This window comes from Antechinus flavipes, chromosome 1, assembly GCF_016432865.1.
Source record: "Antechinus flavipes isolate AdamAnt ecotype Samford, QLD, Australia chromosome 1, AdamAnt_v2, whole genome shotgun sequence".
NCBI classification, from domain to species: Eukaryota; Metazoa; Chordata; class Mammalia; order Dasyuromorphia; family Dasyuridae; genus Antechinus; species Antechinus flavipes.
Window position 1 is genome coordinate 100,234,578 of NC_067398.1, and position 20,294 is coordinate 100,254,871.

A 20,294-nucleotide genomic window follows, 5' to 3' on the forward strand; every position below is an offset into this window, starting at 1 on the left:
TTTTGATATGTTGTCTCATTATTGTCATTCTCTTTAATGAGATTATTGAATGATACTATGATTTGTTCTTTAACCTACTCATTTTTTAAGATTAGGTCATTTAATTTCTAATTAGCTTTTAATCTATGTTTCTGTAGTCCTTGTTAAATGTTTGTTGTATTGTGATCTAAAAAGAATATTTTTTAGTTTTTTTTTTTGTTTTTAACTATAAATTTTATGTCCTAATAAATATCAAACTTTGTAAAGGTACATTGCCTAGAGTTTTCAAGCCAAAATTCCATTATTGGTTTTAAATATTTTATTTTTATTTTATTTTTTACAATACAGATTTTTAATTTTTTTGTTTCTTTCAGTGCTAGCAGAATATTGGCAGATCCATCTATTTGCTTTCATTGGCTCATAACACCAATAATCTCCTTCTTGTCCTTTATATTGTGATTGCTAGTATTCAGTTCTATATACAACTGAACCAATGAAAGGTAAAATTAATTGGATACACACTACATTTCAGTGAGCCACTATTGTAGAGCACTGGAAACATAAAACATACAAAAAAGTATGAAAAAAGAATAACATTTATAAACAGAAAAGTGAAGTGATTCAGAATAAATCATGGGGTCCATTTAGTGTAGTATTACCAATGAGAAATGAATTTGACAAGTAAAAATAATAGTCCTCATAAATATATTAAAACAAATTACTCTAAAAAATAATTTCCTAAACACAACTCTAATGTTTGTTATTGTGTGTATTGGCTCACAGGTGGGAAAGAAAAGGAAAAGAAGAGAAGGGAAAAGAAATAAAAGGGGAAAGGGAAGAGAAAAAAAAATCACTAAAAGTGAAACAATACAAACAAAATTAAGAGTAGTAATTATAAGATAAGCAATGGAGTAATTTTCTGTTGATTGGGTGTGGGTGTGTAGAAGTAAATCTACAGTTTGCCTGCTGGTACAAGAATGTCTTACATGCCAATTAGTGGTTATTGCAACTAATTATTTAAAACATTTTTAGGAGTAATTAAAAATAAATGCACCTGTATGATATCTCATAACTGTGTTGTGGTAAATTGCTCAGATTTTCCATATCAGTAAAACATAAAATTATTAGTCAATCTAAATAGCACTGTCTTCTATGTTGAACTGGGATCCAGGAATAAATCTATACATCCTTATGCCACTCAAAGTTGGATGGCTATTGGTAGTTCTTTAGCTCAAAATGCAGTACCAATGAAAAATTGATAAAAAACAATTAATCAGTTTTATTAGACAAGCCAAATAATAATAATCTATAGAACCTAAGACTGTTATTAACAAATGCTACCATAACAAATACTTATATAATCAATCTCCAAGATATATAAAATGAAAAGCTTTCAAAATATAGAGACTTAGCAAAGTTTCTCCTAGCTACATGAAACTGAGTAGTATCAAAATATAAATGGCTATCGGAGAAAGATAGAAACATATTAGGTGTATTATCTCTATTGTTTTCTCCAAAACTTATACATCAAGGACAAGTTTACACTCTAATGATTTTATTCATTTAAAAAAAAACAGTTATTTTATCCACCTGTGCAACAGTCTAAATTTTTAAAAATATAGGAAAATAGAATTTATTCCAGAATCTTTTCTATCTGTATCCTATGGAAAAAAGATGAAAAGAATGATTGAATAATTTCTCATTATGATTGTTGTTGTTCATCTTATTTTTATTATCAAAACGATGAGAACAAGATGAATAATAATATCTGACATTTATATGGAGCTTTAATCTTTACAAAGTGCTTTACATATGTCATGCCATTTGATCTTCAGACATCTGTATAATCTTAGTATATTGCCATGTGTATGTTGACTACCACCAAATACTACTAAAATGAATCCCATCAAAGTTTTCTAATTCATTGAGTTGACTCTCTGAGAGCTAATATAGGAAATGATTCACAAGGACTATACTAGGAATCAAGAAAGTTGTCTTTTACTTCCAGCCTCTAGGCTGTTACTAACCAGATACTAGATATGTGATCTTTAGCAAACCACTTCAGTTTCCTCATCTGCAAAATAAGTAGGATAAGGATGGGCAGGGTTAAGGTATAAAGATTACATTAGGGGTCAAAAGTTCTGGGGTCTACTTCTAGTTTTGCTGTTAATTCATTCTAACCAAGTAAACCAATTCTCTACTTAAAATCTATTTCTTTTAGGCAATGGAAATAAATTAGATAAGCCCTTCTTCCAGCTCTATTTTCACATTTTTCTTCTACCTCTAAAATTCTATGATGCTATGAAACTATCAATCATTTCTCATTCAACAATATTGCTTAATCATGCATTTTCCCTCTGCCCCCATTCCTATTTTAAATCTTATTAAAGTATGGTTTCATGAATTTGTATATATCTTTTTCCTTCTATCTGAAACATTTTAATTTATTAATTTAGGAAAAATGTATTTTGATATGTTAGTGGGAAGTAATGGTAGCAAAAAGCATCAAAAAAGCTTTTTTTTTTTTTTTTAATAGTCTTGACTTTGTTCTCATAAAGAATTATGTGCTATGGAGAAACATATATAAAGGTTAAAAATTCAAGAGACCAAATTCCCAGTCCTGGAGTGTTTCTTTAAATTTGGAGCACATGTCTCCAGGAGACTCTGCTATATGGTAGTTGGAAAATAGAGTCAGAAAACTTAGTTCTTCAAATACCTGAAAATTTCCCAGGTTTCTAAGTTAAGGAAAGTAATAAAAGCAGACAACTGCCTGTTAGCAACCCCTGCTGGTTTATACCAAGACAGAGGTCATATTGTGTTGCTGATAAAAAAGAAAGAAAAGGATAGTAAGGGAACGTTTTGATTATAAAAATCTTAAAATGTTGAAACTGGAAGAGTACCTTTAAAAAGTATTCTACTCCATTTCATTTTATAAATGAGTAAACTGTGATCTAGAGATAGTGACTTGCCCAAGATCATATAGTTATTAAATGGTAGAGAAAATAAGTTCTTGCCTTATGCTTTAAATGCTAATATGTATATGTATACACACATTTTATATATTCAGAAAACAATTTTATTCTATTTATCTCCACTAGAACCCTAATTAAGAAAAAAAAGAAGGAACCAGAAAAGGAAAAAAAAAAAAAAAGGCGAGAAACGATTTTTGTTTATGCCCTGATGCTAATGTCATTTGTTGTCTTCCTGCCATGTAATTAAAAGCTGGGAGGAAGGGTAGTCTCTATCTGGTTTGTGTTATGATTATGTATTTGTAAGTTTTCTACCTAGCAGGTTATTGATGCCCACACACATATAGGAAAAAAACCAAACTATTGTTATTATTTTCAGTTCCTATTGCTGAAAAATTCATGCTTCCACTGCTGACTCACGCACCTGAAGTAAGGAGGAATCACGTTTTCACTCCAGCTTGTAATTGGCATATCCATATTTGTTTTTGCTTGTTGTTTTTAAATTTTATTTTATTTTTTGTTTTTTGCTAGGGCACTATCAACCTGCCTTCCTTTTGCATTTCTGTGCCAAACACATCAGATTGTGGGTGGTTTAAGGATACAAAATAACTCACAGGGTAACCTGAAAATCAAGAAGATATTGTAAAGGCCTATTGTGGAAAAAGCATGGGAGAATAATAGAAGACAGATTTGAGATAATTGTTTGGTAGATGACAGAGTCATCTCTGCATGTTCTGCCAAGTTGTCCCTTCAAAGTTGGTGAAGTGATGCTCTTACTGCTTCATTCTCTTTCTCCTCCTCCCCTCAAAGGGAATAAATGTGTAAATTCAAATGACAAATAACAATAACGATGAACAAGGATAGACTGCTGTTGCCTGAAATACACTAAAGAAGAAGGGGGAAAAAAAAGGCATTACAAATGCCGCCACTTCATCCCAGTGGTTTCTTAGCCCCGTTAGCATCAAGCCTTGGATCTATTTTACATAAATAGGATGACGGCTCAACACAGTTGGGGGTGTTTTTATTGCCAATTTAACTGGTGTTAAATTAGTGGGTATTTAACTGTCACTAAAACAATTTAGGGCCCAATTCACTAAAGTATCATTTCTACTAATATTTTAGTGAAAATGAGGAATTGCACCTTCGCCCGGCCGGGGCTGGTTGGAGTCACCACTGTGTGCTAGTCAACAGTAATGAAATTTGCATTAGGCAAAGCGGCCGTCCCCGACCAATGAAAAGAAAGCTCTTTGAGAACTTGGTATCCTGCTGGAGTTTATTGCAGCAAACCATATTTTACCATCACTCTTCGCTGACACGAGATTTTTGAATTCCTAAATCACACGCCAAATGAGTCCAGCCATAGCCAACATTTCATAGAAGGCTTTAATTGTGCGATGTTTACTCTGCTCCCAACTTTTTTTTTTTTTTTTTTTTTTTTGGTTGCCGTTGTTTTTGTTGCGTTCATGGTTGGGGAGGAGGGGTGGGGGGAGAAAAAAAAGAAAAACATATTTCTCCATCCCAACAGAACAGGCCGAGTCTCCCCCCCCTCCCCAATTGTGTTATGTTTAGAAATGCCACAACACAGCCCTCTCCCAGCAAACATATCATTTCTTTGTTTTGGAGGAGACCCGGGCTGAATTATTCATGAGGCCCAATTTCCCAGGCTCATTGTGTCTGGTGGTAAAGTCACAGCCTGCCACAGCACCAGGAAATCTCGAGTGCTTTGCTCCGAGCACACAGCGCTGTGTGCCATCCAGGGGCTTATTGTGGGCTTTCGGGTGACTGGAGCAGCGCCGGGACTTCCAGTGGCATCAGCTGTGGAAGCAGCTGTTTGCCCACCCTCTGTGATGGAAGAAATGTGTTGTCGGTTCCACCCTGGGTACCCCTCACCCACACCTCCCCCCTTCTCTACCCCACCCCCATGTTAACCCACTACCAATAGGGTGTGAATGAGCACAAGTAAGACCCAGCTTTGGGGATCAAAGACAGACCCATGTTTCACAGTTAGCCTGACTGTTTATTTTGTTTTGCAGCCTCCAAACTGTTCATGAGTCACTACTTCCTTGTAATTTATGTATCAGAAGTTTTTTTTTTTTCTTGTGAAATTCAAAATGATTTATTGTTTAGTTATTGCTTTATTTACTTACTTAATGGATTGATTGATGTGCCAGGATGCCTCAGGCAACAGAGGCATATATATATTTTTTTAATTTTTTAAAGGAAATAGATTACAAACAGGAGTTTCACAAACACAGTTAAGTCAGACTCTCCTTATTGTTTTGTGTTCATAATGAGATCCTGTTGGCTCTTGTACAGTACCTGTCACTGGCTACCCATTGAAACCAAACACTGCACCTTGCACATGCTGAATAGTGGCAGAGACAAAATGATAAGATATTTTATGTATGTGCCCATAATAGATATTATGTGGATGTGTGTATATAGGAGAGGACCATTCAGGTTAGAGATGGAGAGGAAGCCTGGAACATAGACTATAGTTTGAAACCAATCTAGACACCTACAGTAAGCAATTCTCTTGAACAGTGCTTGTGTCTGAAAGTAATAGAGCCATTCCAAAACAATGGAAGTTATTATAATTCCATCTGGCATCATTTATCTGCAGATGAGAGATGTGCAGACAGAGAAGTCCCACAATTTGAATTACTCATGGAGACTTCAAATTATCTGCTTCCCTCAAAGACATTAAGCCTACTTTCATTTTATTCAGGATACATACCGCACCTGAGTTAGCCGGCAGAACGAAAATGAGTCTGAATCGATTGAAATACTTGAAAAGAAAATCACTGGCAGCAAAGAATGAAACAGTCGTTATGATAATGAAACTTCTGCAAACTTCTTAGGGTGTCCCTCGACTTCTTGTTTACAGTTCTTTGGAGACCATATTAAGGTGTGTGTGTGTGTGTGTGTGTGTGTGTGTGTGTGTGTGTGAGTGTGTGTGTGTGTGTGTGTGTGTGTGTGTGCTTGTCTTTTTTACAAAACCTGGTATCAAAGTTGCCCAGAGCTCTCATTTGCTCTCTACTCCATACATGCCAGTGCCATTGTTGTGAGGGTTTTGTAACCCCCACTTCTAAATGAACTCTAATTTGACATAATGCAGCAAAGAATGGCATCAGTCACTGAGATGCATCAGAAATGCACTTTATTTGGATTCAGTTCAGACTCTTAACGAACTGGTTTCCCGTAAAAGCAGCAGATGGAAGTGAGGGAAACGGGAGACTATGTGCGGGCTCACAAACTGCATTCGCTGCTGAGCAGCGATTACCAAAGTCGCTCCTTAGTTCGGGTTGGCACATTCCTGCTGAAACTTTTAATTAGAAATAACATCTTACATTTATCTAGCTCTCCAAAGTTACCCAATAAGGGGAGGCACAAGCTCTAACCTACTGCAGGGAAATAGACTTCTCTCTCTCTCTCTCTTTCTCTCTCCCTCTCTTTGACTTCCTGATTGCAATAATGAACATTGGACTGGATAGTCCAAAAATTTATAAATCTGGCAAAGCTGTAAAGGTCAATTAAAAATCCTAGTTGTCCTGTAAACAGAATTCTCTATAGTAGACTATCACACAATGCCCTGAGTTGTCTCTTAATACAAAATATCAATTTGATTTTCCTCAAGAGATTAGCTCTCCTTTTGCAATGCAAATATTTTCAAGTGTACTAAACACGTTTTAGCACCTCAACGTAGGCACTAAAACTATTTGCATGCAAAATTACCCAGAGTAGGCAGACTGGCACAAGCTTATGCTAGCACCATATGTGCTAAAGAATTTGAGCCAGGAAACAACTAGTATCTGGACGTTATTTACAATTTAAATTTAATTTTATATTATTATTCAAAAGAGAGCTTAAATATAAAGTCTCTATTAAAATTAATGCTTCACATGGAGCTCAATTCCACCCCAAAATTATATTTTAATCATTGTTGTTGTTGTTAGCTCCCCAACTATCTAATCCAGTCAATAGGTTGCTGAACTAAGCACTCTCCAATATGGTACTTTTGTTTCTGGTCTCCAACCCAACCTCCATATTCCTAAGGCTGCTTGGTTTCTGGTTTGAGAATTACTGCTCTCCAAAAGACACTACTTTGGGAAAAACAAAACAAAACAAAACACATCTCTTTATATTTCTTTTAACTCAAAGGGTAAAGTAGATAAAGGAGACCTCGAGTGGACCATAAAACAAAGAGGAAACTCTCTCAAGTTCCCGAAGATAGATGTGTTGATCTCTAGGCAAGTACTGGAATGTACTCTACCTGGAAATAACAGAACAAAGTCTACATTCAAATAAATGACAAAGCTTTTTTTTTTTTTTCCCAGAAGTACCACCTTCCACACACAACAATGCTTCCTGAACAAGGGAAATGACATTGGCCTGGTATTTGCTGTGGCAAATTGCCAGCTGCTCTCCCTGCCACGGGAAGGTGGCACCTCTGTATTCAGGTGCAAAATTAACTATAACATCTTTGTTATAGAGTGTAATGGCTATTAATTAAAAAAAAAAAAAAACTTGGATCTGCAAGCAATGGCTGCATTTTTTTAATGACAATTTCTTAATGTTAATTGCAACAGAACACTGCTATCTTCCTCCAATCCCTTTCAGTTTTTTCCCACCTATTTTCCACTTCAAAGTTGGCAGGTTTTCAGGACCTTAATATCCTTAGTTTAAATTATTTAATGTTTCATTTTCATGTTGTGCCTACTTCTAAAAGAAGAAAAAAATAATTCTTGAATGGATCAGGATGATTGTTTTCAATTCTTCCCAGCCTTCCTTTTTACCTGAGGCTGGCAACTGGATTCTCAGAGTAATATTAGAAGAGTCTAAACAGGGTTTGTTCACCTTCTGCAGAATTCAATAACATATATTGTAGTAAGTATGTTGTAGTGAGTGGTATGTTTGTATGTGAAAACGTATATCACGTACAACACATGTTACATGTAGAACTTTGCTATTATTTTTAAACATAACTTTTCTGAGCAGTAAATTACGGTTAGAATATAAGACCCAAATAAAGCAAACTATCTTTCAAATACCAGGTTTCAAAAGCATTTTAAACAAATGGCTGTGGAAGGGATTCTTCTCTTGGAAATGTAAGGCTAATCAAATATGCTACATTTCACCACAAAAACTGCATTGAAAATGCCCCGAATCTTAACTGTGGAGAATTGTTCTCCTAAACAAAAGTACTCAGATTTATTATAAGCTCAATATGCACATTTCTGACCATCCTAAATGCTTTTTTTTTTTTTTTTTTAGGTCAAATAGCTTTTCTTTTCTTTCTCTCTCTCTCTCTCTCTCTTTTTTTTTTTTAAAGGAAGAAGCAGCTTTCTTGATTTGCAATCAGTCTTAGAAATGTTGAATCATTGCCTAGGTGCATGAACTCAATTCGGAGCAGCTTTAATTTATAACGGCCAACATTTCTGCAACATAAGCTCTCCAAAAGGGTCCCACAGAAGAACTAGAAATCTGTGGTTGTGTAGAAAGTTTAATGGGAATGGAAATTCTCCACGTTTGCATGTCTATCCTTGCATATTAATACCATTACATTTTAAACGGTGGTTTGATTTCAAACATTGAATTAATTAGGAAGGGAACAGTGAGGGTGCTCTGGGTTGTCAAAACAAATGCCAACATCTCCCTCTACTGGTTGTTAGAGGCAGATCTTTGGTCCACATCAGCAGTGAGAAAGGAAGATACCTCTTTTGGTTGTTGGTTGATTTTTCTGCTTAACTATACTAGATCAACTAAATCCATTTTTTCAATTTTTTTTTTCAGATCAAGCAGCTCTATGTAGGTGAAGGTACAAAATGTTCAATGACATCTGGCTCTTCTTCTTACTACCTTGATAACTTTGAAAAAGCCACTTAAGAATCTGATCCTCATTTTTCTCATCTATAAAATGTGATGTTAAACTAGTTTGGCTTTAAGTTCTCTTCTTGTTCTAAATCTATGAGTTTATGCCTTGTTTCTGCTATTTACAACTTATTCAGTCTTAGACAAGCCACTTAATATTTCTGAGCCTCAGTTCCCTCATCTATAAAATGAAACATTTTTATTGTAATATTTCTAAGGGCCCCTGGTGATAAAAATACTAGAATCTTTTAATTATGGGTCATCTAAAAAAGAAAAAAAAAAGTAGCTTCTCTAACTTAGGAAATTTCATTATATTGTAGATTCACAGATCTCAGACCAGGAAGGGAACCTAGAGAATATTTAGTTCACTTTCTTTATTTTCCAGATCAGGAAAACAAGATCAAGTAGCTAAGTGACCTTGCCTTAAGGTCACGCAGCAAGTATGCTGCAGAGCGGCAATTTAAAACAAGATCCTCAGCACAGCAAAATCACCACCAGTAAGTTCCACCCTATTTTTTTTTTTTGAAACGGGGGAGGGGGGGCGGAAATCTTTTTTGTTATAACCTAGTCTAGCAATTCCTACTACTACTAACTCATGAAAATGGGTCATATAAAAGATATAGAGCTTCCTATCTAAGATAGATAAAATCAGAGATTCAGAGAATTCAGAGATAAATGGTATTATAGAGATAATGTTCAATCTGCTCATTTTCCAGACAATGACATTGAGGTCAAAATTAGTGATTTGTTCAAAGTCACATGGCTGGCAGAGAGGAGATTTAAACCTGGATTCTCTGTTACCTCTGAATAATCCCTACCTGTTACCTCTTCCTTACTTTAAAAGAAGGGAGGGAAAAAATATTTTTAAAAATACAAATTTCAGTGACATCCCAGCCTAGAAACTTCTGTTGCTAATAAGAACCATGACACAAAATCCAGTTTCCATCTATAAAAGTGACTGAACCACTTACTTAGTGAAACTTCTTTGTTAAAGCTGCTCTGAAAATGTTTCAGTCTTGGACTTCATTTCACTCAAATGTACAGTTTTGTTGGCAGTGGTAGGAATAGTGGAATAATTTTAAGTAAAGGAAATCAGATGTGAAGTCCAGCCAAATCTCTATAGCAGACCACATCTTTATAGTCACACAACTGACTGAAAGAAGTAGAGAACACAAGATCTTATTGTTATTGAATATTAAATCTTTTTTTATTTTGTAGAATGAAATGCTAGCTTAAGGGTTCCCTCTCTTCCAACAAGGTGTCTTTCACACATATGTGTATATTATCCAAGATTCCTTGAAAGATATAACAACAGATGTAACTTTGTTTTCTGGTCCTTGGATTATTAATTTTAGAAAAAAAGTACAAAATAGGGGGATACATGCTTGCCAAAGGTGCATGCCACTGTCATGGAGAAAATCCAAGATAGAATCCAAATGGAAGCTAGATTCTGTCAAGAATTTGAGAGCCTCCAGTTGCTCCTGTTTCTGAAGGACATTGTGTTGATTACATCAGCCCTTAAAACATTATGGAATTTCTTCTAAATGACATTCACAATCAAAATAATCCAGCCAACTATCTCTATAAGGGAAAAATGAAGAACTAAAGAATGTTTATTGTTTATGGTTTACCTGTCAATGGCCAACATATAGAGTCAATCTACCATTAATAATAATAGATTTTTATAATAAAGGCATCTGGATAATACTTTAAAATTCTCAAACCACTTTAAAGATGTTAACTTATTTGATCCTCACAACAACCCTGGGAAATAAATGTTATTATTATCTGCATTTTAAAGATATGGAGACTGAGAGATTTACCAATTCTTACATGGCTAGTAAGTTTCAGAGTCAGAATTTGCATTTAGATCTTTCTAACTCTAAGTCCCATCCTCTTTCCACTTCGATATAAATAAATATTTTAGCTATTCTTCAATATAAATACATATTTTAATAAATAAGTGGAACTTGAACAGATAATGATATAGATCTAGGATAGGATAAGACATGATAATGGAAGAAAATGGGCTAGATTCCCTTTGAGAAACTGCACAATGCTTTAGGTATCCTCAAGTTTCTTCCTGAAACAAAGATTCGTTTTTTCAACTTAAAATTCTTCTGATGGCATTATAGGATTGATAAACTATAGCATACCACAGTCTCCACAGAATTAAAATTACAAATCATCTAAAGATCAAGTAAGCAGAAGAGTGGATAGAGCACTGGGATTGCAATCAGGAATATTCATTTTCATGAGTTCAAATCCAATCCCAGACTCCACGGAGTCATGGAGAGTTAGACATGACTGAAGAAGAAGAAGAAGCCCATACTGGATATGAGAAGGCTAGATTATCAATGAAGGGAGAGCATAAAAATATTACATCCAAAAAAGGATCTGGGTTGATCAACTAGGCAAACTAAAGGATAATAGATGAGCTGTCTTCATTTTTTCATGGTATTTCTATAATGTTAAGTGAACTAGAGAAAAGATCCAAGCTTGTTAGCTAGGTGCTTCCACCCTAGGATTTATGAGAAAAATGGACAAGAGTTACCAGGAAAAGAGGTCATGCACAACTGTGATCCACTTCTTTGAAGGAAAAAAAAATCTATTTTCAGAAGATCACAGATCCACTGAAGTATCAACTTAAATAGAATTTCATTGGCATTGTTTTTATGCCTTTTTTTTTTATCTCCAGCAGTTAAATATAGTGCATGGTACATGGTAGATACTTAATAAATAGTTGTGTAGTTGGCTTGTAGCAGTGGTTTATATGAATGAGTACATTTTTAAAAATATGTCATGCATTCAAAGTAATTCTGCATTGAGAAGAGTAGGTAGTTATGAAACAGCTTGTGTTTATGCCCCAGTTACCTAGCAAACTCTCCAACAATGTCGTGGAGATTGAACTCCTAGTGCTTCACTTGAGTTAGTCCCTATCTCCTGTATAGCTCCCATTCTGCCTTCCTTCATCCAGAAACCAAAAACACTGGAGGCAAGAACGGGGTCAACAACAGATATTTATGAGAAATTATTTTAAATCCAATAAATATACCATTTAATGAAAATTTAAATATATATAATAAGCAAAATGGAAATAAGACAAAAGTAGAGTAGAGTCTACCAGTTCCTGTCTTCTGGGTGGTTTGTTCCCCCCCACCCCTCTGCCCTCCCATTCATGCTAGAGGAATATATGACAATCCATGATAAACACAAAATCAAACACAGCTCTTCCACTTAGGCCATTTGGAAATCATCTTTTCTGGTCTTAAAAAAGGAAACTTTGGGGGCAGATAGATGGAGCAGTGGATAGAGCATAAACCTTGTAGTCAAGAGGATCTGACTTCAAATATAGTCTCAGATACTTAAGACTTACTTGCTGTGTGACCCTGGGCAAGTCACTTAACTCCAATTGCCTCTCCTCCCTCCCCACCTCCAAAAAAAAAAAAAAAAAAAAAAAAAAAGGAAACTGCAAATGTTGCAGACACCAGTTACTATGGCCACAAATATCCTGCTGTCATGGGACCACTGCAATTTCACGCTTCTCTTCAGAATTCCCAAAATCTACTCCTCCACCCCCTATGCAAAAACCTCTTTATTTTCCCTCTTAGTATAGACAACCCAAACTGAGAAGGAAGGGAAGGAGGGGGGAAAAAACTGTTTATATTGCCACCAGGAACTGTGCTAAACATTTTTAATAAATATTATTTAATTTGATATTCACTACAATTCTGAGAGATAGGTGCCACTTCACAATGGAGGAAACTGAGGCAAACAGATATTAAGTGACTTGCCCACCATCACACAGCTATAAATATCTTAGTCCAGATTTGAAATTGTCTTTTTAATTCTAGGTTCTGTATTCTCTATGCCAACAAGTTTGTTTTTTTTGGAGAGGGCAGGAAAGGGGTGGTTGTCCAGCCAATCTGTGGCCAAAGTTTGTTATAATAGAAATAAAAAGAAATTTCTCAAGTAAAAGAAAAAATTTAATATGAACCCCAGACAAATTCTTGAGATATCTTCCTTAGAATCCATTAATACCCATACTCAAACACCAACCCTTTTCCAACTGGCAAGGTAGATGAAAGGCTAAGAAAAGTTAGCATTAACTCTTCCTGATATCCTTTGTCTATCTATTACCAGTCTGAAAGAAAAAGAAGAGGAGAGGGATTAAATTTATATATCTAATTCCTAAACTCAACCTTGCAGGATTACAGTCAAGATATATATGTATATATATATATATATATATACATACATTTGTGTGTGTGTGTGTGTGTGTGTGTATAAAACATAACTAGAAAATTTACTGTCTTTTGAAGGAAACATGGTAGGATAGGGTAGTGTGGTAAAACTGAAGAAGCACTGGATTTGAATTCTAGATGACTTGGTTTTGAATTCTAGATATGATACACAAGTTGTATGACTACCAGCAATTCATCTCATCTCTCTCACCTCAGTTTCCTCATTTGAAAATGAGAGGCCAGGCCTAAATGAGCAAATTTAAAATCCCTTCCAGCTCCAAACCTTAGACTTGAAGTCTGAATAAGGCTGTGGCCATTTGGAGGCTGGATGTTCATTCAAAATTGATTGAAATGTATTATAATATTAGATTTGACTCTTGAAGATATCAGATTTTTATGTAATTCCTTCAGTGCCTCTTGGACTTAGATGGAACTGAAAGATAATAGGAATCATTTTCATTGCCTTTATTACTCTATTGGACAAAGAAGAAATCAATCACAACTAAGGTAAGTACTATTTAAAAGCAAAAGATGGTTGGATCGATTTAATTAAGCTATAAAATTGGTTCAATCTTTTGGGCAATATGTGCATATTTTATTTGAACTCCTTGTCCCATTCCTTCTTAGAACTGCTGTTCTTTGACCACCTGAAATAATATATCTTTTCAGTTTCACTTATTTAAAGTAAGCTGTCTCTCCCACTTTTGACTTCATTTACACATAGCCATAAAGATTCACAATGTACAGAAATGGACAATGTAATAGCACACTCAGAAGTTTTCAAATCTCACTCATTTCAACAAGTGAGACTTGACAAGGCTAATGCGATAGAATCACGTGAAAGGGTTTAGCATTTTGACGTAAATGCACTGTGAAATGAAGCCTTTTTACTTTAGGAATGAAGATTTACAAGGCTTTATAGAAAATAAAATCTTGCTTTATGGATGGTCTGTCATAACATTGTCCTCTTAAAAAAAAAAATACTGCACTATTTTTATTACCAAACAAGGACCTCTTTTAAGAACCTAGATCAAGCTATAATAGTTTTATCATTGGTTTTGCTTAACTATATATATATATATATATATATATATACACATATATATGTATATATATGTGTGTGTGTGTTTGTATATGTGTGTATGTGTACATATATATAACCCTATTCAATTGAAAAAATAAAACAAATTTCCCTATATATAAACCATAGTACAATATTTTAATCTTTGTTTCTCAATTCAGTATATCTCCAGTGTGCCTGAGACAAAAAAGCCATAGAATCCTTTGAACATTATTTAATATATTCTCCTAATTACACACATACACATGCATGCACACGTGTATATATATATATATATATATATATATATATATATATATATATATTATGTATATATACAGAGAGAGAGAGATTTCAATACTTTAGATTGTCAATGGATATATATGTTCATTTATACCTTCTCATTTTGTGTATTGCTTATTCATATCTGAATAAATATCTAAGATCCACCAAGTATACTAGAATTAATTTGATAGTAGTACAAATTTACAATGTTACTTTGAAAATATTTTTCAGTTTTGATTCCCTGATTATTCAAGTACTCCTATTCATTGTTCATTTTTATGGCAAGTGAGAAAAAAAAAGTCTCTGCCTTCAAGAAGCTTTCATTTTACTGGGAGAAATACAACATATCTAATCATATATAATAATACAACCTGAGATCACTAATAGCTGGATTTTAGGACAGTATCAAAATTAGTTCTGGATAAGAAGTTGTGACAAAACTGAGGCTTGGAGGAAGGTCAAGATTCTAAGAATTGAGGTGAAAATGTCCTTTGTGGGTATTTGGGTCTTCCCAAAGAGAGAGAGGAAATTCTGAAGTTAGAAAATAGCTAGTAAGCAAATTGGATTGGAAAATGCTTGAGGAAAAGTCATATGAAATGCCTGGAAAGATAGGTTGAAACCAATTTAGGGAAGGCTTTAAATACCAGTCTGAGAAATTGATATTTTATCCTGAATAAATAGGCAATAGGCAGTCACTAATGCTTTTGAACAGCTGAGTGACATGGTCAGAATTGTACTTTAGGAAGATTGCTTTGGCAGTTTTATAAAGGGTAGTTTTGAGAGAAGAGTGCCTAAATTCTGGGTCACCAATCAAGAGATTACTGAAACCAATAATCTGGAGGAGCTGAACTAGTAGTTGTGAGGCTGGAGAGAAAGGTAGCTGTTTCTCTGATAGAAAAACAAAAATTTGGCAAAAAGATTGGGTATGTGAAATAAGGAAGAAGGAAAAATGAAGAATGATTCTAAGATTGCGAATTTCAGTGACAATCTTTGCATGTATTTGGAAAAAATAAAGTACTGTTTTTAAAAAGACAAGAACCCCCCACATGCACCATCTCACCAAAAAAACAAAAACAAAAACAAAAACAAAAAAAAACAAAGAAAAAACACACACAGCTATGTAAAGTAGATAAAGAATTAGACTTGGAGTCAAGAAGACCTGATTTCAAAATCTGCTTTAGACATTTAGCTGTTTGACTCTGGACCAGTCATTTAACCTCTGTCTGTCTTAGTTTTCTCATTGTAAAATTTATAAAGAGCTTTTACCTCCCAAGATCTTTATAAGGATATAATGAGATAATATTTGTAAGTGCTTTGCAAACCTTAAAATGTGATATAAATACCAGCTATTTTGTCTTTTGAAAGAACAGCCACACAGAGATAGAGACAGAGAGACAGAGAGAAAAGGATCCAAGGCAGCTTTGAGTTATATCCATAGATATGGGGTGGGAGAATCATGGAACTTTAAAGTTTAGTCCTTTAGGTTATCGATATAATGGGAAAGACATTGAGCCCCAAAATGAAAATGATACTTTCTTTTCACAACAATTGGGAGTATATTGACATTAATTGTGACTTAGATTCATAGTTCCACCAACAATGTATCAGTGATATCTCAGAGTTGTCTTAATTTGCATTTCTTTAATTAATAATGATTTGGAGCATATATTCATATGGCTAGAAATAGTTTCAATTTCTTCGTCTGAGAATTGTCTGTTCAAATCCTTTGACCATTTATCAATTGGAGAATGGCTTGATTTCTTATAAATTAGAGTCAATTCTCTATATATTTTGGAACTGAGGCCTTTATCAGAACCTTTGACTGTAAACATTTTTTGGGAACCCTCTTTTCAAAATCCTTGATGTGTGATCATACAACTTTGGCATAAAACCTCACTTTTGAAACTATATAATGGATAATTCACTGTATATACTGTCAATGACAGTATCTCAGAAATCACATTTAAGAGAATAGCTTACATTATTAGGCAATTGTTGCTAATATCAAGAATACAAGTCTAAAGCTGCTTCCTGAAATAATTCTTTCTAAAACAAACCCAACAACTGGCTATTCAACCTTGAAAATCTGAAGTGAGTCAGAATCACAACAAACGAAAATGGCCCATTCCAATTTTGATTAATCTGTTCATTAGAAAGTTTTCCCTTCTATAAATCTTATATTTGCTTCTTTGCAATTTGCATTTATTGTTCTTACATATGAATCAAGAAAGGAAACAATCTCACTATTGTGGGGTTATAGGAACACATCATCATTTTAATAATCTTCCTCAAATAGTTGGGAATCCCACAAGTTTTTTGCTCCATTGGAAATAGGTTTGTTTTTTGTTTATTTGTGGGTAAGTTGGTTTTGTGTTTTGGCTCACGTGTTTGTGTGTGTGTGTGTATGTGCATTATCTTTAAACTCTCATTCATCTCATGGAGTCATGGCTCTCATTGAAAACCTTAAACATTTCCTGTCCAGATAGAATTGCAACCCAAATTAAGTGCCATGTTTCATTTTGTTTAATTCTAAGTCAGACCATATGATGTAAAGGAAAGTGTGATAAAGTTCTAAAGCCTAAGTTTAAATCCCAATTCCAATACTTCATGTCCATGCAATCATAGAAAGGTTATTTCACTTCTTTGAGCTTATCTATAAGATGAAGATGATAATTGTCACATTACTTAGATTATGAAACTTTGAATCCACCAAACTTTATTTAGTGCCTGCAATGTTCAAGATATAGTGCAGAATCCTGAATCAATAAATATTGTTTTCACTAGAGTTAATAATTACCAATGATAGCTGACTGGATTATGTAGATTTTGTAATCATGTGTCTAATTAAAACTATAGGAAAAGATAAGATTACTAAGGGAGAAACTATAAAGACAGACTAGGAAAAAGCCCAGGATACTCCTACTTGGAGGAAAGAAGATAGAAAATGAATCAACAAAAAAGCCAAAACATGTTGGAGGAGAGCCAAGAAAGAACTGTGTTACAGAAGTATTCATCTATTATTTTAAAGGAGGTAGAGCTCTTCTGTATATATTGGTGATCAAAGGACAGAACATACAACACAAGTTGGAGATTAAGAAATTCAGACACAAAACTTCACATATATAATCAATATCAAATTGCTTTCTCAAAGAGGCAGGATGAGATGGACGAATTTGAAACTCCAAATTTTAAAAAAATAATGTTATTTTTTTACATTTAATTGGGAAATATTTAACAAAAAAATTAAAAGAAATTTAGACCCTGCACAGTGTCTCTAGTTATTAAAGCTGTTTTAGCTTTTAAAGAGTTTATTTTCAATTTCCTTCTAGTAAATTCTATTTAATCTAAATGTCAAATGAATTTATTTTTGGGGACTTCACTAAAAGGTCAAGTGAGATCAAGAAAAGTGAGAGGGAATAGAGGCCTAGTCATTTGATGTTAATTTGTACTTAGATGTATAGTTGAGTCTAGACACACTAAAATTTATGTAGAGAAGCTGGAAGTTGAGAGGTGCATCTGGGTATGTTTAGTGAGCTTGGTATGGTTCAAGTTCCAGTATTATCTGTTGTCTTGTACAGAGTTAGTATCAAGCTAAAGCTGCTCTGATCCAAGTCTTCAATGGGTAAACATCTGTGTATGTGAGGGCCATGAAGGCCACATTCATTTTTAGTACACACTTTGTACTGTATGTCAGAAAGGCTATTCTTTTTCCTTTGTAAAGTTTAAGTTAAAAATTGAGTTTCTTTGGACTGTGTCTTCTTAAATAAGAAGAAAGATAGTGATGGGATCTGTAACTTAAGGAAATTCATTCTATCTATGCAGATTGTCACCTTCTTTGAAACTTAGAGACTTAGAGAACCCACTAGTAAATAAGTTTTCAAGCAAGAGGTTGATACAAAAATAGACTGGGGTTAAAAAAAGACATTAGTGTACAGTTGGTGAAATTGTGAATAGCTTGACTACAAAGAAATTTATAACTATGCCCCAAAGTCACTAAATTGTGTATATTCTTTGAACCAATGATATCCCTACTAGGCCTATGCATCAAAGTAATCCAAGAAAAAAAAGGAAAGTACCCATATATACAAAAATATTTTATTTTTATTATAACAAAGATTTATGCATGAAAGAGTTATTCATGAATTGGGGAACAAATTATGGCATGAATATAATAGAATATTATTGCATGATAAAAAAAATGGTGAAAAAAAAATTTCCAAGGAGGCTAGGGAGACTTGCATGCATTAATATAGAATGAAGTGAACATGAAGAACAATTTACACAACAACAACAACATTGTAATGAAAACAATTTTGAAAGTCTGGTCAAAACAAAGACCAATCACATTTCTAGGAGACCACAATGAAGATATTACCCTTCTCTAACATAGAAGATAAACTCAAAATGCAGAATCTATCATGTTTTCAAACACATACAAAATTAAATTTGTTTTGCTTGATTATATACATTTGTTATAGAGTTATATTTTTCATAGGGGGTGGGATAGAAGGGAAAGAAATTTTATGTTTAAAATAATGAATAAAAAAAGAAAAATAAAAGAAAGAAAAAAAGGATTTTTAAAGTATCTTTAAAATTAGCTAGGATTTGTATAGCTTTTTAAGGAATCCCCATTTTACAGATGAAGAAACTGAGACAGAGTTAAAGTGATTCACTTATGGTCACACTGTTAGTAAGTGTTAGAGGACAGATTTGAATTAAGATTTTCTTAACCAGATCCATTGCTCCATCCACTGTATCATCCAATTATGTACATGTATAAAAATTCATAGAAGAGAGCAAAAAGTGAGAAAGAAAAAGAGAATCACAATCATAACAGTTTTGAAAATTATGTATCAAATTTATAACATATTTCAAAAGAAGAGCAAGTCCTATATATTATTCAGCTTGTTGTGTAATCTTTTTTGTTCAATTTTGTATATGAAAATATTCATTTTATTTGATGGTTAAGTTCATAATTTTAAATTTTTTTTTAAATTAAAAGACAACATAGTGTCTTAGAAAAATGCTAAACTTGTAATTCCATGGACTCCTAAACCTCTACTCCATTGGCCATTTTTACTCTGGTCAAACCTTGACTTTGACATCCTCCTTGTCTAACGGTGAATTTGGCCCAAACTTTATTTGATAAATTACCCCACATCAGCTTAGCTTACTCCAAACTTGATTCAGTTCATGGACTCTAGCTGAACTTTCACCCCACTTAACTTTCCATTTCTCTTTTATATGTTGTTTTCCCCATAAATGTGCATTCTCATTCTCTCTCTCTCTCTCTCTCTCTCTCTCTCTCTCTCTCTCTCTCTCTCTCTCTCTCTCTCCTGATAAAAATACTTTTGTATTATTAGGAGTAGAGACCAGAGAGGCAAGAATTAGGGGCAGGAAAACTGGTTAGGGAGCTATTCCAAGTCTACTTATATTCTTATTATTCCATGCTGACAACTTTATGGGGGTTAAACACTAAAGTACAATTCAGGCTTGCCCACACTCTATTATATACATGTCTGATTAGTCACACATTTCCCCCCTTTTTTACAGGGCCAGTTCAGTACAGGAGACTAAAGTGAAAAGTGATACAAATGCTAGTGACTAAAGTCTACTGTAGAGAACAGCAGCTATCATTGGTGTTATCCTAGCTGTGGAAGTTCTGTAGCTTAACATAAAATTGGATTGTGATCAATAGGACTTGGAGCACTTAAAAAAGAGATTTTAAAAGATCAACAATCTAAATGGTCCCTTTCTTCCTTCTTCCAACTTTTACTTTCTTCTCCCCCCTAACAATTCCAAATCTAAGTCTGAGAACTATTAGAAACCTCAAAGGCCACCTCACTCACTGGACAGTAATGATTTCTATTCTCCCATGAGTGGTCT